At 37.0% G+C, this 19,237-nt stretch overlaps 1 protein-coding gene across 1 annotated transcript in view; it reads left to right on the forward strand.

Annotated features, from left to right (window-relative positions):
- The window catches only part of LOC112921065 (uncharacterized), an 88,250-nt gene that overhangs the window by 57,434 nt on the left and 11,579 nt on the right, over positions 1 to 19,237 (forward strand). Inside the window, exon 5 of the mRNA XM_072767887.1 lies at positions 15,312 to 15,407. The gene's annotated coding sequence lies outside the window, so the exon portion shown is untranslated. The remainder of the gene's footprint in view (positions 1 to 15,311; positions 15,408 to 19,237) is intronic.

Genomic DNA, 19,237 nt, shown 5'->3' on the forward strand with positions numbered 1-19,237 from the left:
AGAATTATTTAGGACTTAAAATTCCTAACTAGGAACGTACCCTACATGAGCTGTGCATGGCAGACAACCTATAAATGAGCTGGGAATTCAAATTCTAAGTTCCAAGTAGGTTTATTTTACTTCAGTTAACAAACACTGCTTTTCTCTATTACTGTTCCTGCTCAGCAGCTATTTTGTGACACTTTCCCCAAAGATTTCCCCTGAAATCTCTTGATGAATAGGAAAATGTTACATGGGCTTTCAAAAATGGGTAATGGAAAAATGAGCCTAGAGTCTCTGTTGACCAATGTTTTGATGCATGTTTTGTACTCTTTGTTCTAATATCTTCTATAAAGACTTTATTTATTTACTCATGAGAGACAGAGAGAGAGAGGCAGAGACAGGCAGAGGGAGAAGCAGGGTCCCTGCAGAGAGCCTGAAGCAGGACTTGATCCCAGGACCCCAGGATTATGACCTGAGCCAAAGGCAGATGCTCAACCACTGAGGCACCCAGGTGTCCCTAATATGAGGGTTTTTATCTAACTTTATGTTTGAAGCAAATGGTGCCTTAGCTTTATCTTTCTTTGTCAAATAGTATGCATCAGTAATCTTTATGAATGGTCCATTATTAGATATGAACAATGCCTGGGACCCAAGGCCTTCCCTAGTAATGAGTGTCAAAAAGATGTAATGTCATCAGGTCCACGTTGAGAAGTTTTGTTCTCCTAATAATTTGTGCCTTCATGGTGTAACTGGCTGAGTTGTTCCTCACTGGTATATTCTATTCAGATGTGCCATTCTTTGGAACCATCTCAGGATTCCAGATCTTTTTGCTATACACCTGATCTACTGAGTGCCAGATGCTCTGTTAGGTCCTCCAGGGATATGGTAAGACTATGCAAACACATTTAGTCATTAAACAACTATTTACTTGACCTCATACAGCTTACATTCTGATGAAGGAGTCATCCAATAAACACACTAACAAGATAGTGAAGTAAAATGTATGGTATATAGAGGGAAGTGCTAAGGATTTAAAAAATCAGAAAAGATGTATTGAAATTTTAGATAGACGGACCAGAAAGACCTCACTGAGAAGGTGAGTTCTGAGTAAAAACTAAAGAGAAAAGGCTTAGAAATAGGACACAAGCCATCCTACAGTGGAAGTCTGTAGAAGGAATTTCAGAAACATGTGACGATGGTGATGCAGCTGATGTAGCCAGCACTCCCATAATACATGTGATATTCCAGGCAAGTTTGTGAGCACTTTATTTTAAAGATTTTATTTATTTATTCATGAGAGATATAGAGAGTGAGGCAGAGACACAGGCAGAGGGAGAAGCAGGCTCCCCACGGGGAGCCTGATGCGGGACTCAATACTAGGACCCTAGGATCACTCCCTGAGCTGAAGGTAGATGCTCAACCACTGAGCCACCCAGGTGCCCCTGTGAGCACTTTAAGTAGATTAATTCATTTAATCTTCACAACAACCCCATTCTAAGAAAGCAGTCACCTGTGAGAAAGTGTGCTTCGAGGTGAGAGTGGGAAGGAAATCAGGGAAAGCCACATAGTGGTGATGTAAGAGTGGCCCAAAATGATAACTGTAGTGGGAAGTGAGAGCTCCTGGATGCAGGAACAGGAGAAGAGAAACAGACGAACAGAGACATACATGCAAAGTGCAGAGACAGAAATATGTTTGGTATGAACAAGGAATGTGTCTGTGAGTCAAAGTCATTTTTAAAAATAACTGTGTCTTGATATTTTTCCTAAGAGGAAAAAAAAATCTGTTTTATTGAAGATAATAACATTAAGGGGTAGAGGAGGGATACTTTTTATTTATGAGGCACAAAGGATCTTTCTACTGTCTAGGATTCTATCAGAGTGGGGGGGGAAAAAGACTTCCATCTACCACTGCTGACTTCTCTCAGGGAAGGCCAGGATTCAAGAAATGAAACATTAGAAAACTCCCTGTCTCATTCCCATCATCCCTTTTTCTAATCAGGCAGATATAAATGACTTTCAAATCATTTAAGTAACTACCACTTTACCTAAATATTGGGCCAACTTTGGCGGTACCATGTGGTATGCACAAAATAGCCCTGCCTTCTGATTTGTGTACATGGCCTATTGTTTTCAATGTCCAAGAGAATTTTTATTTATTTTTAAATTTATTTATTTGAGAGGGAGAGAGTGCATGGTCTTAGGAGGACAGAGGTAGAGGGAGAGAGTCTTAAGCAGACTCTGCTGAACATGGAGGTCAACGTGGGACTCAATCTCACAACCCCAAGATCATGACCTGAACTGAAACCAAGGGTGGGAGGCTTAACCAGTTGTGCCATCCAGGTGCCCTTCCAAGAGAATTTTTAAGTGCCTCATGAATTTTCTTATGCAATTTTTCTCCAAACTAACATCAAGGTGTTATGCATCTTGCTAAAGAAATTCTAATTCCATGCTTCTTTGAAAACTCCTAGTACAAAAGACAATGGTAATTTGAATATTTTAAAGCCATTACATTAGTTAGGAACTTACTTCATGACACTGTCACAATTTACATTACAAATATGAGCAAATGGAAGGAAATTTTTCTCGTGAGATTACGAGGCTGTTAAAGGACAACATTTCTCTCCTGAACTTGTCTACAGAGCTGCCCAAACTCTTGCAGTATTTTAACAAGTACCTTTAACTATTAAACAAATCTTTCTTCTGGATAGTCTTATTTTTTAAAGCAGAAATGCCTCTGTAAATGAATTCAAATCACATGGGCATTAATCTATTGGCTTTAAAACAAAAACCATCATCAGTGACATAAGTAGGTGACTCTTTGGAATGAAAATAGGGAGTCTGACCTTATGTCTCAGTTTCTGAATATGCTAATAACTATTAACTTGTTCTATTTTGTGGATTTTTGTTCCAGCAGCTCTTCAAGAACTTTGAAATGGCAATTTGCCAGGTGACTTTATCTCTCTCTCTCTCTCAAAAGCAGGGTAGAGTTGTAATAATATTTGAGTAATAAAAACAATAGTAGACAAATGGAATAAGAGGCAAGGAGGAAATCATTTCAAGGTTCATCTGTGTCTACCTATTTTAAATGAAAGATATAAAGTGACCATGATTTGTGCAATCTGTTATGTTTTACATAACTAAAACATATAAAAAGATTAAAGTATTAGCCTTGAGTTATTGTAAATAGCAAGAGTATCAACACTGCATGTAAGTTGCTAAAATGAAATTATGGAATTCTCTAATCAGAGTGAAGAACTAAGTTATTAAAATTAAATCAATGGAAGAAATCTATAAAATAAGCCATAGTTTGATATTGAAATGAACTGTACATATTCCACAAGGGTCCACACTCAGTCCCTTTCTATTCTCCTTTCTCTGTTCCCTAGGCAATTCTCTACCCATATCTGTAACTATCATCTGCGAACTGATCATTGCCAAATCTCATTCTCACCTCTAGCCACTGTCATGAGTTACAGACTTATATTTTTAATTACTAGATCTTTCCAGATTGGGGAACCTAAGAAGCAACACATCTCCAAACATTCTCCTCTTCTTTCTCCCCCAATTTTTGGCACTGTGGTTCATCCAGGTGCTCAAGCCAGAAACCTGTGAATCACCCAGGAGACTCCCCCTCCATCTGTCTCTGTATCCCACTGGTAACTATCTTCTTTTGCTTATTCTATTTTTTAAATATCCCCATCATTTACCCCGTTTCTTTTCTCTGCCCCTCCCACATTCAAGTCCTCATCACTTCTCAAATGAATTCCTGGTGTCTACTCCTCCTTGCCATCCCAACTTATTAGCTAACTTTGGCTAGAGTGATTTCTCTAAAATGCAGATCTGATCATGTTCTTCTCAGCCTTGTCATCTCAAGTCTCGTAGTCACTTACAAGGTAAAGGTAAAACTTCTTAGTGCAGCCTGGCCTTTGTCCTTATTCTAGGCTCATCTGTTGCTACGCTGTTTCACCTTGTGTTTGCAGCCACGTTGAATGACTCATGATCCCTCAGATGATCCTCTCTTTATCTTTATGGATCATCTTCTGGATTGCTTTTCCTCTGTTCTTTATTCAGAAAATTTCTTGGCATACTTTAAGACAGCTCAAGCACAACTTCCTTCAGGAATCTTCTTTATACTCCACGAGCAGTTAAGCACCTTCTCCTCTGTCCTGTTCACAGTGCTTGTTTTGTATCTCTAACATATTGTGTATTTACTCTGCTCTAATTATTAATTTATATTTTTCTTCCCTAAAATCGGACTTCTGAATGCTGGACCAGTGGTCTACTCACTTTTTCATCTCCAGTGCCTAGGTTATAGTCAACAAATTTATCAAACCACACTGTATATACCAAGCACTTTAGGAAGTGCTGGGGTACAAAGGTAAATAATACATAATATATTGATATATTAATCTATCCATCCATGTATCTACACACTGATCCTCCCATCCAGCCATCCAATAAATAATTGTTGAGGGCCTACTAAGTACTGATACTGTATTCTCTAATGGTAAACAAGGGCATGTGATCTCTCTTCTTGTGAAGCTTATAATCTACAAAGAGAAATAGGCATCAAGAGAAGAAATACACTATTCCAAATTATGAAAAGTCTATGAAGGTCAGGAACAAAACATGATGAGAGAAGTGATAGAGGGAATCTTCTTTAGATTGGATCACGAGAGAAGGCTGCTCTGAAGAGTGGCAAGTCACTACACAGTAGGCTGTATGTGTTTGGTAAATAAATGAGTGACCTAAAACAAAGTTGTAAATGGTTGTTCTGGAGGAAGCCTATTCCTTTGCTATAGCATGTAGGAAGTCAGTAGGTACCGGAGGCTGAATGGTCATAGGTGCTAAAGCTTCTGAAAGATGGAGACTATTTTCTGACAGGACCATAGCCCTTGTCCATGGAGTTGGTAAACATACAGCTGTGGGCTAAGGGAAGAGGAGGGTGTCTTGTGGCTCCTTTCCCTAAGATTTGAGTGTGAAGAACACAATAGCACTGGAGAGGATTTCCCCAGGAAGGCTTTTTCAACCAGACAGTCTTACCAAGGACTGAGACCATTTACTGGTTTAGAGTTGGATTTCTTTACTACAGGACTCTCTTCTTTCTCTTTTATCTTCACTTGTCTTCGTACTCGGACTAGAGCTCAGCATCTTGACTCCCTGTAACAATTTCTTGCTGTCACAATGCCCACTTGTTGACTTTTTTTCTCTTTCTCCTTCATTTACCTCCTATTTCATCATTTACCTTCTTGTTTTCTCCTTGCCTTACTTTACTGTAGGTCTTCATTTCCAGAGCTTAGGGATTTTTAATTCTATTTTACACTCATATGCTATCTTATTTTCTGATCTTTATTTGCACCTTTTTTTTGCTTTTTATCACTTACTTTATTTTTTTTTAATATAGGTAAACTCAGGAGATTACATATTATATGACACTCTTTTTTTTTAATTTATTTTATTTTTATATTTTTATTTTATGATAGTCACAGAGAGAGAGAGAGAGAGGCAGAGACACAGGCAGAGGGAGAGGGAGAAGCAGGCTCCATGCACCGGGAGCCCGACGTGGGATTCGATCCCGGGTCTCCAGGATCGCGCCCTGGGCCAAAGGCAGGCGCCAAACCGCTGCACCACCCAGGGATCCCTTATCACTTACTTTAATGTTTTTGCTTTTAAACTATGGTTCTTACGCCAAGATAGAATCTATCATTTAAAATTCCTGACTTTCAGAATTTTGATGGTTTTTAATTTTAGTTTAATTTCCAGTTTATTTTGTAAATAATTTAGTTTTTAAAATTAAACTTCCTGAATATAAAGAAATTTGTTTTGTAACAAAATTTGTGAGACCTTTAAAAATACAAAGAAAGTAAAAATTACCTGTAATTCCATCATCCTGAGGTAGCCACTGTAAAATAATATGTATATATATTATATATATATATACAATGGAGGCATATATTATATGCACATATATGCAAATTTATGTATCTATGTGGATTACACCTAAGATTAGTGACATATGGAGTTCTGTATTTAATTTTTTATTTTAGTTTATATTTAGGGCACATTACTACATTATTAATATTCCTTGAACATTTCCTGGTGGATTCCAATATGAGCGCTTAGGCAAGAAGACCATTATTGAGCATTCTGAACTGGTCTGGAAACTATATTCTCCATTCTTTGTCTTGTTCATTCTGAAGAAGATACAAATCATCCTAATAGACTGGATCCTGGGTATTGGAGCTTACCAGATCCCCTTATCAGAAACAGTCCCAGTTCTCATCTCTTCCTTAGATGTCTTAGATAGCTGGAGCAGATGCTCACATGGAGAAATGTGATCCCATTTGTTTTTTTGTAGCTTCTGCTCCAGCATGTGGATTTGTAGAGCAACTACTTGATAAACTCCATTTTTGACACAGTATGGGAGTTCATGTGCTGCTTTTGCTTATGATACCTGTCTCTATTCCAAACCACTGTTTGGTAAGTAGATCTTTAGTTTCCAGTCTGGGAAACTTATGTGTGATCCCCACACTTAAGTGTCTCCATTATTATATGATATGATGCAACGAGGAACCTCTACAAACCATGTTCATTGTCTTGACCTAGGCAGAGTTTTGGCTCAGGTATAACCTCTCCTGGCCTCAATGCAAAGCTACTCACACTTTCATCAGACTGCCTTGGTCAGCTAAAGGTGGGCTGATTTCCATAAAGCCTTCTGGGCAGAGGATATTGTGGGGCAATCTAAGACCACCTGGAAGTTCTATTTCTTCTCTTGATGCCTGGTTCTATGATGGTAATCCAGACATGTTCTCAGAAAGATGAATCACCTCGCCTGCTGTGAACAGAGTTACCTTGTCTAAGCAGGTTTCTCCATTGCATGGTAGTTGGAGCATGTTGTCCATATATTCATGAACTTCTTAAGATACTACTTTTAACAGAAAGACTCTCATCTCCCAACTGGATGAGTGATATCAGCTGAGCTATCATGAGAAATACCTGTAGTGGCAGAGTTTCTAGAACTGAATCCTCTTGGGAGAAACTGAGCTGCAGGCGTCTGTTTTGACCATGTAAGACGAGTCTGTTTGGGGCAAGACAGGATAGAAATGAAGTAAAATAAGCTTTTTAGTGTTTTAGTTCTTAGTTTCTTACAGCTATTAAAACAAATTACCATAAACTTAGTGACTTAAAACAACATGAGTTTATCCTTTTACAGTTCTGGAAGCCAGAAGGACAAAATCAATTTCACCAATATATGCCTCCATTGTATATATATATGTAATATATATACATATTATTTTAACAGTGGCTACCTCAGGATGATGGAATTACAGGTAATTTTTACTTTCTTTGTATTTTTAAAGGTCTCACAAATTTTGTGGTGTCATGGTGTCAGCAGAGCTGGTTTCTTCTGGAAGCTCTAGGAGAAAACCCATTTCTTGACTCTTCCGTGTCTAGAGGCTGCTGGCATTCCTTGTGGTGTCCTCATTCTAATCTCTCTGCTTCAGTTGTCCTATTTCTATCTTATCTCCTGCCTCCCTCTTAAAAGGACCCCTGTGAAATGTTAGGCCCACTTAGATAATCCAGGATAATTTTTCCAACTCAAAATCTTTAATTGTACCTGCAAAGTCCCTTTTGCCATATAAACCTGTGACATTGACAGGTTCTGGGGATGTGGACATCACTGGGGTCACCATTCATCCCACCAACGCTAAAATGTAATAACAACCTCTGAAATTCGTAAAAGTGATCTAGTGAGCATTCTGGGAATCATACACTGCCTCTATGATTTTATTTGAGGCAGTCATAATAAACATAGGAAAAATAATATGCAAATTGTGGGTCAAGTTCCAGGAAATGAGAATCTTTGATTTTCTGGAGAGTAGGTAAAGAAAAAATTTCGAATCCAAAATTCTTGATAATTTATTTGCATCATGTAGACCATCTAAATGGACACGATAAAGCAGATAAATTCAAACAGGAGTCTCAAATACAGAAGTTCATATGATGTTAAGTCCAGATACTATCTCTTGGCATAAGAGGTCACCTGGAAGGTAGTGTGGCCATTTCTTAGACTAAGCACTATTTATGGTATTGTCATTCAGCATGTTCTGAAGGCCATCTTCCACTCCTCACTTTCCTGGGTTCAGAAAATTTATAGGGCCTCTGGGGTATATAGTTTGTTAGAGCTTGTGTCCTATCAAGTTGAGACAGGGGCTAGAGAGTAGTAAATGTAGATAATGGCTACAGATTGTGGCTATTTAATGCCATGATGCTCCTGTGTAGAGCTCTCCATTCTTTTTTCATTATGAAGAATATCAGGAGTCCTGCAGGGAAAGTTAGAGGAACCCTCATCCATTATATTCTTGTGAAGTACCTCAGCTCAGAGAAAGGAAAACGAGTTCTTGGGATCTAGGCATGACATCAGCTGCAGAGTTGTCTCTCAATCAGAATTGGGGTGACAAACAATTGTTTCTTATATTTGTGAAAACAACCAACCCAGGCACCATCTTTGATGAGTCTGTTTCCTCTCACTGCTAATAAGTCAAGTCCTATCAATACTAATCTCAGTATACCATTTTAACCACCCACTTCACTTCCACTGGCTTTGTCCTGGCCTTGATAAGCTCCCACCTGGATTTCTGAAATAGCCTCCTAATTTCTCTATATTCTATCTTACCATGCTTACTCTACTCTCTATACTAAAATGAGACTTCATGTCACTCTCTGGGTCAGTTTAAGTCCTCTGGGAAGCAAATGCCAAGATAGACTTAGAAGTGCAAGAGATTTATTTGATTTGGGGGGGTGGGGAGGGGGATACACTTAAAGATAAAAGAGGGAAGAATTTGTTGGGGAGAGCCTCAGACCGTGGTGTAGGGGATGGGAGAGAAGGAAGGAAGGAGGACTGGGTAGACAGAGCCTCACACTTGAGAAAGTCTTGGCAAATCTGGTGAGAAGCCTAAGAGCACAAATCTCCTGTGAGAGAAGTCCCATGTTGGGCCATAATGGCGTGGCTCTAACATCCCCACTATACTGTGCTCAGTTCCAGGCTGGAAGCAGCCCAGGAGAAATGTGACCTCAGAATGAAGACTAGTGGATGCAGGTGCGGCAGCTGGAAGCTATTAGTTAACTATGTTCCTTGCAGCTGATTCTCTTGAAGGAAGATTTGAGGGGCACATTCCTATGACTATCATGTGCTCCTTTGTAGAAGAGTTCCTTAGCTTCTCCTTTGAGCTCCTTAATGTGGCTCACAAGCCCTGGCTCTCCTCTGTCTCTCCAACTTCATTTCAGTTTTCCCCTTCCACATTTCTCAGCCAATGAAATTCTGTGCTGGGTCCTATTTCCTCTTTCTTTTTACTTAAGTAACTCATACTCTTCCCCCCTTCCGGGTTTCTGCTTAAATATCCCTTCTTCCAGAAAGTCGTGCACTCCTCTATTTACTTCCATCCATTTACCTGTCCATCCACACACTGACCCAATTCTAATTTTAAAGTAATACATGCACATGATAAAAAAGAAACAAAACCCACCAGCAACAAAAATACTCTTCAAATGTAGCTCTTTTTAGCCATTTCTGATTTTAACATAATGGTTATCATTATATCTACTTATCCCTCTGCTTCTTGGTTTACAAAATTTAAGCAGTACCTATTGACTTTATGCTATGAGAGATAAAGAATTTGAGCACTTATATTCATCACCCCTCTGCTTTTCCTTTTCCACCTCCAAGTACAGGTTAAGTATACTTTTACCTATGTAAGTGTTCACCTTTGTAAGTGTGTGGTAGTTTATATTTGTATTTAATAACTTTTTGCCCTAAAAAAAGAATAACTCTTTGCTCTATAAAATAAGGAAATAAGCACAGCTCTCTACTTCCCTTGCATATACCTTTCCTGTCCCTTCTTTTTTTTTTTTTTACATCTTAATCACTTGTTTACTTATATGTTAACAAGGATTCTATTTTCTTTGTTTTATAAAAAATACACTTGTTTTTCATGCTTTTCCTGTAATTCTAAAAATTGAAAACCAGTAAGGTGCATTTACAGTATTGAGTATGTAAATATACATTGGAGAAGCAACTGGTGTGATTGGACTCACATTGACAGAAATGTTTGTGTGACTGATTCTGTCCCTTCAGAATGAGAATGTTCTAAGCATTCTCTTTCTTTCACTCCAGAATATGGCTCAAGATTGAGTTTCCAATCGCCATTCTTTTTTCTTGTTGACAGGAAAAATACCTGCCATCATTTTACTATTAAGGGTTTCTGTGTTTTAATCATACAGTTTGTGTAATAGGATCTCCTTTTTGAGAGCACCTGGGTGGCTGAGTAGTTCAATGTCTGCCTTTGGCTCAGGTCATGACCCCAGGGTCCTGGGATTGAGTCCCACGTCCAGCTCCTCGCAGGGAGCCTACTTCTCCCTCTGCCTGTGTCTCTCTCTCTCTGTGTCTCTTATGAATAAATAAATAAAATCTTAAAAAAAAAGAATGCTTTCTGATTTTCTATTTTGATTTCCTTGGCATCCTGCAGAGCTGTCATCCTGAAACCTCTGGATTCTCAGGTTACTGCCATTATCTCTTGGATTTCTCTTTCATCTTACTGAAGTATATCCTCAAGTAATTTTTTTTTCAAGAAGGCTATGTGGGATATGAATTTTCTGAGTGCCTGAACAACAGAGTGACACTATTGTGTCATAAGTAAGAGCATGTACTCTGCAGCCAAGCTCCCTGGATCCAAAGCCCAGCTCTGCCTCCTCCAAGTAGCATAATCTTCGGCAGGTTTTTCATTCTCTATATGCCTCTTGTTTTCTCATTTGTGAAACCAGGGATAATAGAACCAAATTAATTGGATTGTTCTGAGGATTAAAGAAGTTAATAATTACAAAGTACCTGGTTCATAGTAAGTAAAATAAATATTAGCCATTACGATATTCCTGAAAATGTTATTATTTTCCCTTACCCTTGATTAATAGTTAAATTAATCTGAGTATAGAATTCTAGATTCCAAATCCTTTTAAGTTTCTACAGAAACTTAAGTGTTTCTATTTAGATGCTTAATTTTATTTCATTTGTAGATGGCCTGCTTTTTTGGTTTTATCTCTTAACCATTCTGGGATATTTTCACATCTTTTCTTTGTGCTTGAAATTCTAAAATTTCATGAGGATGTACCTAAGTATAGTTTTTCTTTCATGCTCCTTACTATTTGGTGAACTCCTTCATTTTGAGAATTCTAGTTTTTCTCCCAATAACATTCTGTTCTATTAATATTTCTTTTTCTTCCTTGCATTATCTTCTTTAGTTATATTGACCATTTCTGTGACTTTATTTTCAAGATCACTAATTTAGTCCTTAACTTTGTTCATTCTGTTAATTCCATTACTTAGCTTTCCTACTTTTTATTTTAACAGTCCTGTTTTAAAGCCTATTTTCTTGATCTTTTTAAAATTAGTTAAAAATTTTTAAAAAGATTTATTTAATTTTTAGACTGTGTGTACATGAGTGCAGGGTAGTGGGTAAAGGAAGAAAATCTTCAAGGAGACCCCACGCTGAGCATGGGGCCTCAGAGGGGGCTGCATCCCACGATCCATGAAATCATGACCTGAACTAAACCAGGAGTTGGATGTTTACCCAACTGAACCATCTAGCCGCCCTTTATTGATCTTTTTTATAGCAGCCTATTTTCCATTCTTCAATATCTTCTTAAATATCCTTGCAAATACTATTTTTAATGTATGAAAGTTCTTTTCTGTTCCTTGCCTCTTCTCTTTCTTCTTGATCAAATGTTTGTTGCTCGTTGATCTTTTCTTTCATGCTTTAACTTTTTCTCAGATATTTGGCTGTCTGACTATATTTAAGAATAAAGGACTATGTTGGTCAGTATAGGTAGGCATCCTGGGCTTGTACAGATCTGAGAACAATAGTATAGGTCTGATTACCCAGAAGTCCTCTCTCCTAATGGAGGGCTGACTTTGAATAAGTGGTGGTTTCTGTGGCTCAGGCATCCTATACATTCATGGGCAAGGGATGAGCAGGTAATAAGCAAAGTAAGGAGGCCTTGTTGGGGTGGAGCTGATTCTGAGCAGCAGCTAATCATAGTGTTCTAGGAGCCTCCAGAACTCGCATATACTTGTATGTATGTTATCTCTATTTTTGTTTTTGGGACCCAAAGTTACTTTGGGCCTTTTTCTGCCTTTATTCCTCCAATCTCAACAGCCTATCCAAGTGGAATGGAATGAAATGCTGTGATCAGCTGCCCTCTATTCATATGAGAAGAGGATAGGGAATTTAGTTGCTTCTCAGAATTTCTGCCCTTCCATCCAAATGACTTGATCTTTGTACCTGCAGAATACCACAGACTGGGTGACTTATTAACAACAGAAATTTATTTCTCACAATTCTGAAGGTTCGAAAGTCCAAGACTAAGGCACTGGTAGATTTGATGTCTGGTGAGGTCCAGTTTCTTGGTTCATAGATGGTGGTCTTGTTGCTGTGCCCTCCCATGGTGGAAGCTGCAAGAGAGCTCTCTGGGGTCTCTTTCAGAGGAGCACTAATCTCTTCCTAGAGATCCCACCTCCTAGTACTGTCACATTTTAGAGGGTAGGATTTCAACATATAAATTTGGGGAGTGAAGACAGACACATCCAGTCCATTGCAATCACTTTAAACTAGAACTTTCCCACTAATTTTTAAAAACTAAATTTAAACTTATTTCATCTTTTGAAGGGTAATATATTCATATCATTTGAAATCACAAGACATAAAGTAATACTGTACTTTTAGAAAAATCTCTCTGGCTTAAGTATGAGGCAGTTCCTTGAATTAAGAATGACAAATGTATTTACTTATCAACAGAAAAAAATAATCTTGAATTTCATAAAAGTTAGTTGTGCTTCTAAACTTTTTATTTTCTTGTTGTTTTTTTTTTTCTGTATGAGGTCAGTCATATTTAAGAAAATTCCTAAGCAGGATTAATAAAGCGTTTCTTTTGCCCCACCTGCCCAATACCTCCCTTTTCTTTCAAAAGTATACTACTATGAGGGTGTAAATACAGATGACTCTTGAACAATGAGAGGGTAGGTGTGCCAGCCCTCACTCACCCTCACTCACCTGCACAGTCAACACTCTGTATACTTTTGAGGAACACTGAGTGGCTTAGTTGGTTAAGTGTCTGACTCTTGATCTCAGCTCAGATCTTGATCTCAGGGTTGTGGGTTTAGGCCCCATGTTGGGCTCCATGCTGGGAATGGAGCGTACTTAAAAAAAATCGGTTTATAAATTTTGACTCCCCCTAAAAGTTACCTACTAATAGCCTACTGTTGACTAGAAGCCTTACTGATAAGATAAAATTGATTAACACACATTTTGTATGCTATAAGTTATATACTATATTTTTACTATATTTTAAGCTAGACAAAAAAATGTTATAAAGAAAATTGTAAGGAAGAGAGAATACATTTATATTACTATATTGCATTTATAAAAAGAATCCACATATAGGTGGATCTATTCAGTTCTAACTCCTGTTGTTCATGTCAATTAGGTGGATATATATATTATCTTTATTTAACCCAAATAGAACATACTCTAGACAGTGCTCTATATTTGCTTCTTTCTTTTAATAATGTGCCTTATAGATATTTTTCTTTTAAATTTTATTTTATTTAAATTCAATTAACTATAGTATAGCATTCATTTCAGAGGTAGAGGTCAGTGATTTATCAGTTGCATATAACACCCAGTGCTCATTATATCATGTGCCCTCCTTAATGTCCATCACCCAGTTACCATCTCATCACCCACCTCCCCTCCAGCAATCCTCAGTTTGTTTCCTAGAGATAAGCGTCTTATGGTTTTCTCCCTCTCTGATTTCATCTTCTTTTATTTTCCCTCCCTTCCCCATATGATCTTCTGTTTTGTTTCTTAAATTCCACATATGAATGAAATCATATAATTGTCTTTCTCTGATTGACTTATTTTGCTTAGCGTAATACCCTCTGTTCCACCTATGTCATTGCAGATGGCAAGATTTCATTTTTTGATGGCTAGGTAATATTCCATTATATGTATATAACATATATGTATATTATATATTTTTATATATATTTATTTATTTATAAAAATAGCTTCCTCATTTTTTATAGCCATGTAGGATTCAACTTTTTGAATATACTATAATTCGATTCTTACAACAATGCTTCAGTGAATAATACTGTACATGTTGTATTTTCCATTTGTGCAAGTATACTGTAGGATAAATTTAAAAAGGCACAATTTTTGGAGCAATTTTATATTTTACTAGCTATTGCCAAATGGATCTCTATAGGTGTTTTATCAATTAACACCCTCACTAGCAAGGTTTGAAAATATTTTTCAAATATACAATATACAATAGGGTGTATTATCAAACTTGGAGATACTTGTTATTGTGATGTGAAAAATAGTATCAATATAGTTTTCGTTTGTATTTTTCTTATTATGAGTGTGGTTAAACATATCTTCAAATAGTTAACCATTTTTCTTCTTTTTTTGTAAATTGTCTTCACACATCTTTTGCCATTTTTCTAATTATTCTTGAAATAATTTTCTTAATTTTACAAGCTTCTTATGTTATCTGTGATATGAGCTGTCAATTATTTTTTGTTTTGCTTTTGTATATTATTTATGGTGTTTGTATGATCTGAGTGTTTGTGTTCCCCCAAAGTTCATATGTTGAAAACTGATCCTGAAGGTGATGGGATTAGGAAGTGGGGCCTTTGGGAGGTGATTAGGTCATGAGGGTGGAGTTTTTATGCATGGGATCATAAGAGGGGCCTTTGAGAGCTCCCCTCTACTTTCTTTGTGAGGTTGCAGTGAAGAGACAGCTGTCTATGAGCCAGGAAGGTTGCCCTCATCAGACACTGAGTCTGCAGTTACCTTGGTGTTGGACTTATCTGCCTCTAGAACTGTGAGAACTAAATTTCTATTGTTTACAAACTACTTAGTTTATGGTATTTGTTACAGTAGTCCAAGAGGACTAAGACAGATGTGTTTTGCCATGCAGTTGTTTTTTACTTCAATATGCTTAAATTCACTTTTGTTAATGGCTTCTTGATTTTGTGTCATAGTCAAAGACCATCCCTACTCTGAAGTTCTAAAAATTTGTTTTGTTCTAGTCCTTTCAGTTTTTCTTTTTCACGTTTAAATGTTTGGCCATTGGATTTGGCTTCGTGTTAACTGTGAGGCTTTAATCATGAGATGAGTGCTGGGTGTTATAATGTATGTTGACAAATTGAATTTAAATAAAATAAAATTAAAAAGTGTGAAGCTTTAATCCAAATTCATTTTTTTTTTCAGATGGCCACCCATTTGTCCCAAGAACGTATGCACTCATTTATGATTTTGGCATCAGGATCATTTCCCTCAACGATGGTGAATCTTTTAACATTCCAGGTATAATCTGAGCAAAATGGTATAAACTCTTTTCATTAGAATGGCTTGGGAGCCAGGAGCAAGGCCAGCAGAAGAAGACAGCCAGTAGACTTCGAGCCAGTGAATCCCAGCACTGGGAACCACCAGAATTAGTTCACTGACTGTGTCCTTTTAGACACAGTATACTCCCTTCACATGACTTAACAGTAGAGTGAATGCCTTCACAGTAGACTCTCCTAGAATGTAGCTTGTTGCTGTTCTAAAGGTAAGGCTCCTTATCTGTTGGGTTTTCTGTTGGTTTTTAATATCATATGCCGAAAATAGCCCTGGATTTCAGAATGTTCAGTTTCCTATATTGTCATGTATTTTGAACTTTTTCTCTAGCTATCAGAGAAAAACCTTCAGTCAAAGATAACAGTAGATTGGAAGCCTTTTTCTTGTTAGCCTCCGAGGGGCATGGACAAGTTTCCTGACTTATAAACATGAGGAATTTTTCTGATTATTTTCTCGGCAAGATGAATGTGATTTGCCTTCATACTTACATAGTTCCTGTCAGGAGACACATTGTCTAATTTGATATATGGCACCTTTTTATGTTCTTTCAACTTTTATTTATTCTACATACCCTGTAGTTGGTTAAGTTGCTGCTGGGGACCTCAGTGCTATGACAAGAGGTATGTTCAGCGGAGCCTTCCTAATATGGCATTTTTGGGGTATGAGAGAGCTCTTCCCTCTCGGAAGTAGTTTAAAAAGACAGATACAAAAAAAAAAAAAAAGGACAGATATATTTTCTACCTAAAATTTGTCTTCCCATATTTAGTAACCTAATCTGTTGGAGTGAAAAGGAAGAACATGGTGTTGAGCAGGGGGGATTTTATCCATAATATCTTTTAGAAACTAGTATCATAGATTACGTTAGTTATTGTTCCTGTATCCTAAACTACCAAGACTATTTTAGATTTCATGAAAAGTGATGATTTCCACTTCATTATTTTCATCTCAGAGTCTGTCTGTATTTGTAATGAGACCCGGGGACATTAGAAGATAAGAGTGGCACAAGTGAAGGGCTGCAAATGATGAGTACATTTTACTTTCTGAAAACTTTTAAAACTTAAAAAAAATCATCCTCAGGTATTTTGAGGTTTCTTTTGCCAATTTCTATTATCAGGTGACTAATGATTTAAAACCGATTTAAACTGTACTATAGTCTAGGAAATTCTTCTTCCTACTGCCTGGTTTGCAAGAATGCGTAGCTTGCAGACAACCCTGTAGTAAGGTAGCATTTAAGAAAACAGTAGGGTAACATATGAAAAGGAAATTAGAAGAGGTCACCTCAGATTTTATGAAATATAAATCATATCAATTTTTTACTATCTGAAAAAAAGTGTTGTCAGGTATTATAATATGGAAAGACCTAAATTTGACTTAACCATCCAGTGATTATGGCAGATTCAGGGGCAAAGCCATACAAGGTATTAATTTGATGTAAAGTTATAGATGTATAGATTTCATTCGTTTTCTGAGTACTTCACTTCTCTAAGTTTATAAATCAAGGTTAAGTTCCCTAAACTTTGTAGACTCCACACCAAGTTTCTGCTGGAATGTTATTAATACATATCTAGATTCTATAATCACTTAAACAAAAATACCTGAAGATTTCCTACCTTCACAATGATTGATATACAACTCAAGGCTCAACAACTCAAAAAAGAGTTTTGAGTCTTCACTATTTGTTTGCTTTTATTAAAGTTATGAATATGGTTTTGAGGTTAGATTATGACCTGCTTTTAGGAGAGAAAACAGATACATTTTCTGCCCCTCTAAAATATTGACCTATGGGCTTCTAGACATTCCATTCAAAAATATCCTCTCGTTAAATTCTAAGTCTGGGCCTCACAGACCAAAATTGTACTTCAAGTGCAGGTTGGCTTTAGGCTTCATCATCACACTACAGATTGTTTCACATTTTGTGAGAAGAAAATGTTAGGATTACATATGATTTTTTATGATGTATTGACCTTTTATTTACATTCCATTGTATTGGTGTGAATAAGCTATGTGCTAAGATATATTATTAAGCTAGGAGCTTAATAAAGACTAGTGTGTTTATGCTTTTTTTTTTAATTGACATTTTTAAGACACTTTTATTTTTAAGGGTTTTATTTATTTATTTATGATAGACATAGAGAGAGAGAGAGAGAGAGAGGCAGAGACACAGGCAGAGGGAGAAGCAGGCGCCATGCCAGGAGCCCGACGCGGGACTCGATCCCGAGACTTCAGAATCGCCCCTGGGCCAAAGGCAGGCGCCAAACCGCTGAGCCACCCAGGGATCCCCTGTGTTTATGCTTTTGCACAGCATGCAAATTGATAGGAATTTGGCCAAACTGAGGCCAAATTTATATGTAACCTCGGAAAGAGTATAGAACCTAATGTCATATATTTATGTCGTAATCTCCCTGAGGGTTGCATCTTGTTTTTCTGATACTTGTCTTTCCTTCCCCTGATTTCTTTACCTAATTATATCCCTGTTGTATTTGAATCCCATCTTCAATAACTTTGCAAAGAGGTGATATACAAATATGTTTTAGTATTCTTTTGTTCCAAAATAGCTCAGTTTTTGTTTGGGAATGGTTCTGAGAGGGTTAACATTTGATGTTAATAGATACCTATACTCTCATTCTATAATACTATCCTATAGAATTATAGTGGTGCCATGCTCTGTACAAAACACAGTTTTCTGTGGCTGAATCTTATAAAATGGTGTGATCAGCAATTTTGTAGTCCATAAGCTGCAAGTAATGCAAGCTTGAAAATCAATTGTGTACAATTTTCTGTAAGACTGATTTTATCTAGAAGAATTGTATTCCTTTTTTAGGTATTTGATATATAATTTCTTATTTGGGGAGTTTATAGAATGGGAGTTATAAATAGAGCTGATCTTATTTTTAGGTTGGTATCCTGTTAAGACACATCTAAAGAGCAATAATTCTCTTTTCACTAAAGTTGGCATACATTATAAAAAGAATTGTAGCACTTCTTCTTAATCCAGTTTTAGTACTCATATAATTATACTGCCAACATATTTTTTTTAAATTCCATCTTTTTTTGGGAGATGAGAGTACATGGTAAGCTTATTTACCTATTTATTGAATAATTACTTGCAGATGGTCTATTATGTCATTCAGTGCTAAGTTCTAGTAATTCAGTGATAAATTAATGTAAATTTCTTGGTCTGGAGGAATTTACCAGCTACATTTAAATATTCAGACAACTAAAGACAACGTAATTTCATAATTTCTATATGAATGTAGAGATAATCTTCAATGGCAGCAGAATAAGAACACTTCAGCCTATCTGGGATAGCATTTTAGCTGAAGTTTCAAGCATGAGAAGAGTTTTCCAAATCCAAAAGCAGCAGAGGGAATATCATGTGCAAAGAAAGGAAGTGTGAAAGCTTGGTGTATTCTGGGGGAACAAAAGGAAGGTTCCTTTATCATAGAGAAACCTGGATTGGATGATGAAGCTTAGATGTACAGTCATACGGGGCTTCTTAGTACTTCCTTCTGAATTACATTCGTGTCCTAACCTGCAACATCCCTTCCTCAAAGGGACAGAGCCTGCCCCTAAAATATTACCTTACGGATGAGCAGCAAATGAAGTATGTGTACAGATCAGCTAACTCTGGAAGGCTGAGCCAAGCATATTCCCTGAAACTCACCAAGCAGATCAGTGAGGCTTCATTGAGAAGATGTGAGTTGGGGATGATAGGCAATTTAAAAGACAACATGTATTATTGTGGCAGGAGTCTAAACATGAGACTAAAAGAATGAATGGAGATGATCTGCATTGAA

Source organism: Vulpes vulpes, chromosome 8 (genome assembly GCF_048418805.1).
Source record: "Vulpes vulpes isolate BD-2025 chromosome 8, VulVul3, whole genome shotgun sequence".
Lineage (NCBI taxonomy): Eukaryota > Metazoa > Chordata > Mammalia > Carnivora > Canidae > Vulpes > Vulpes vulpes.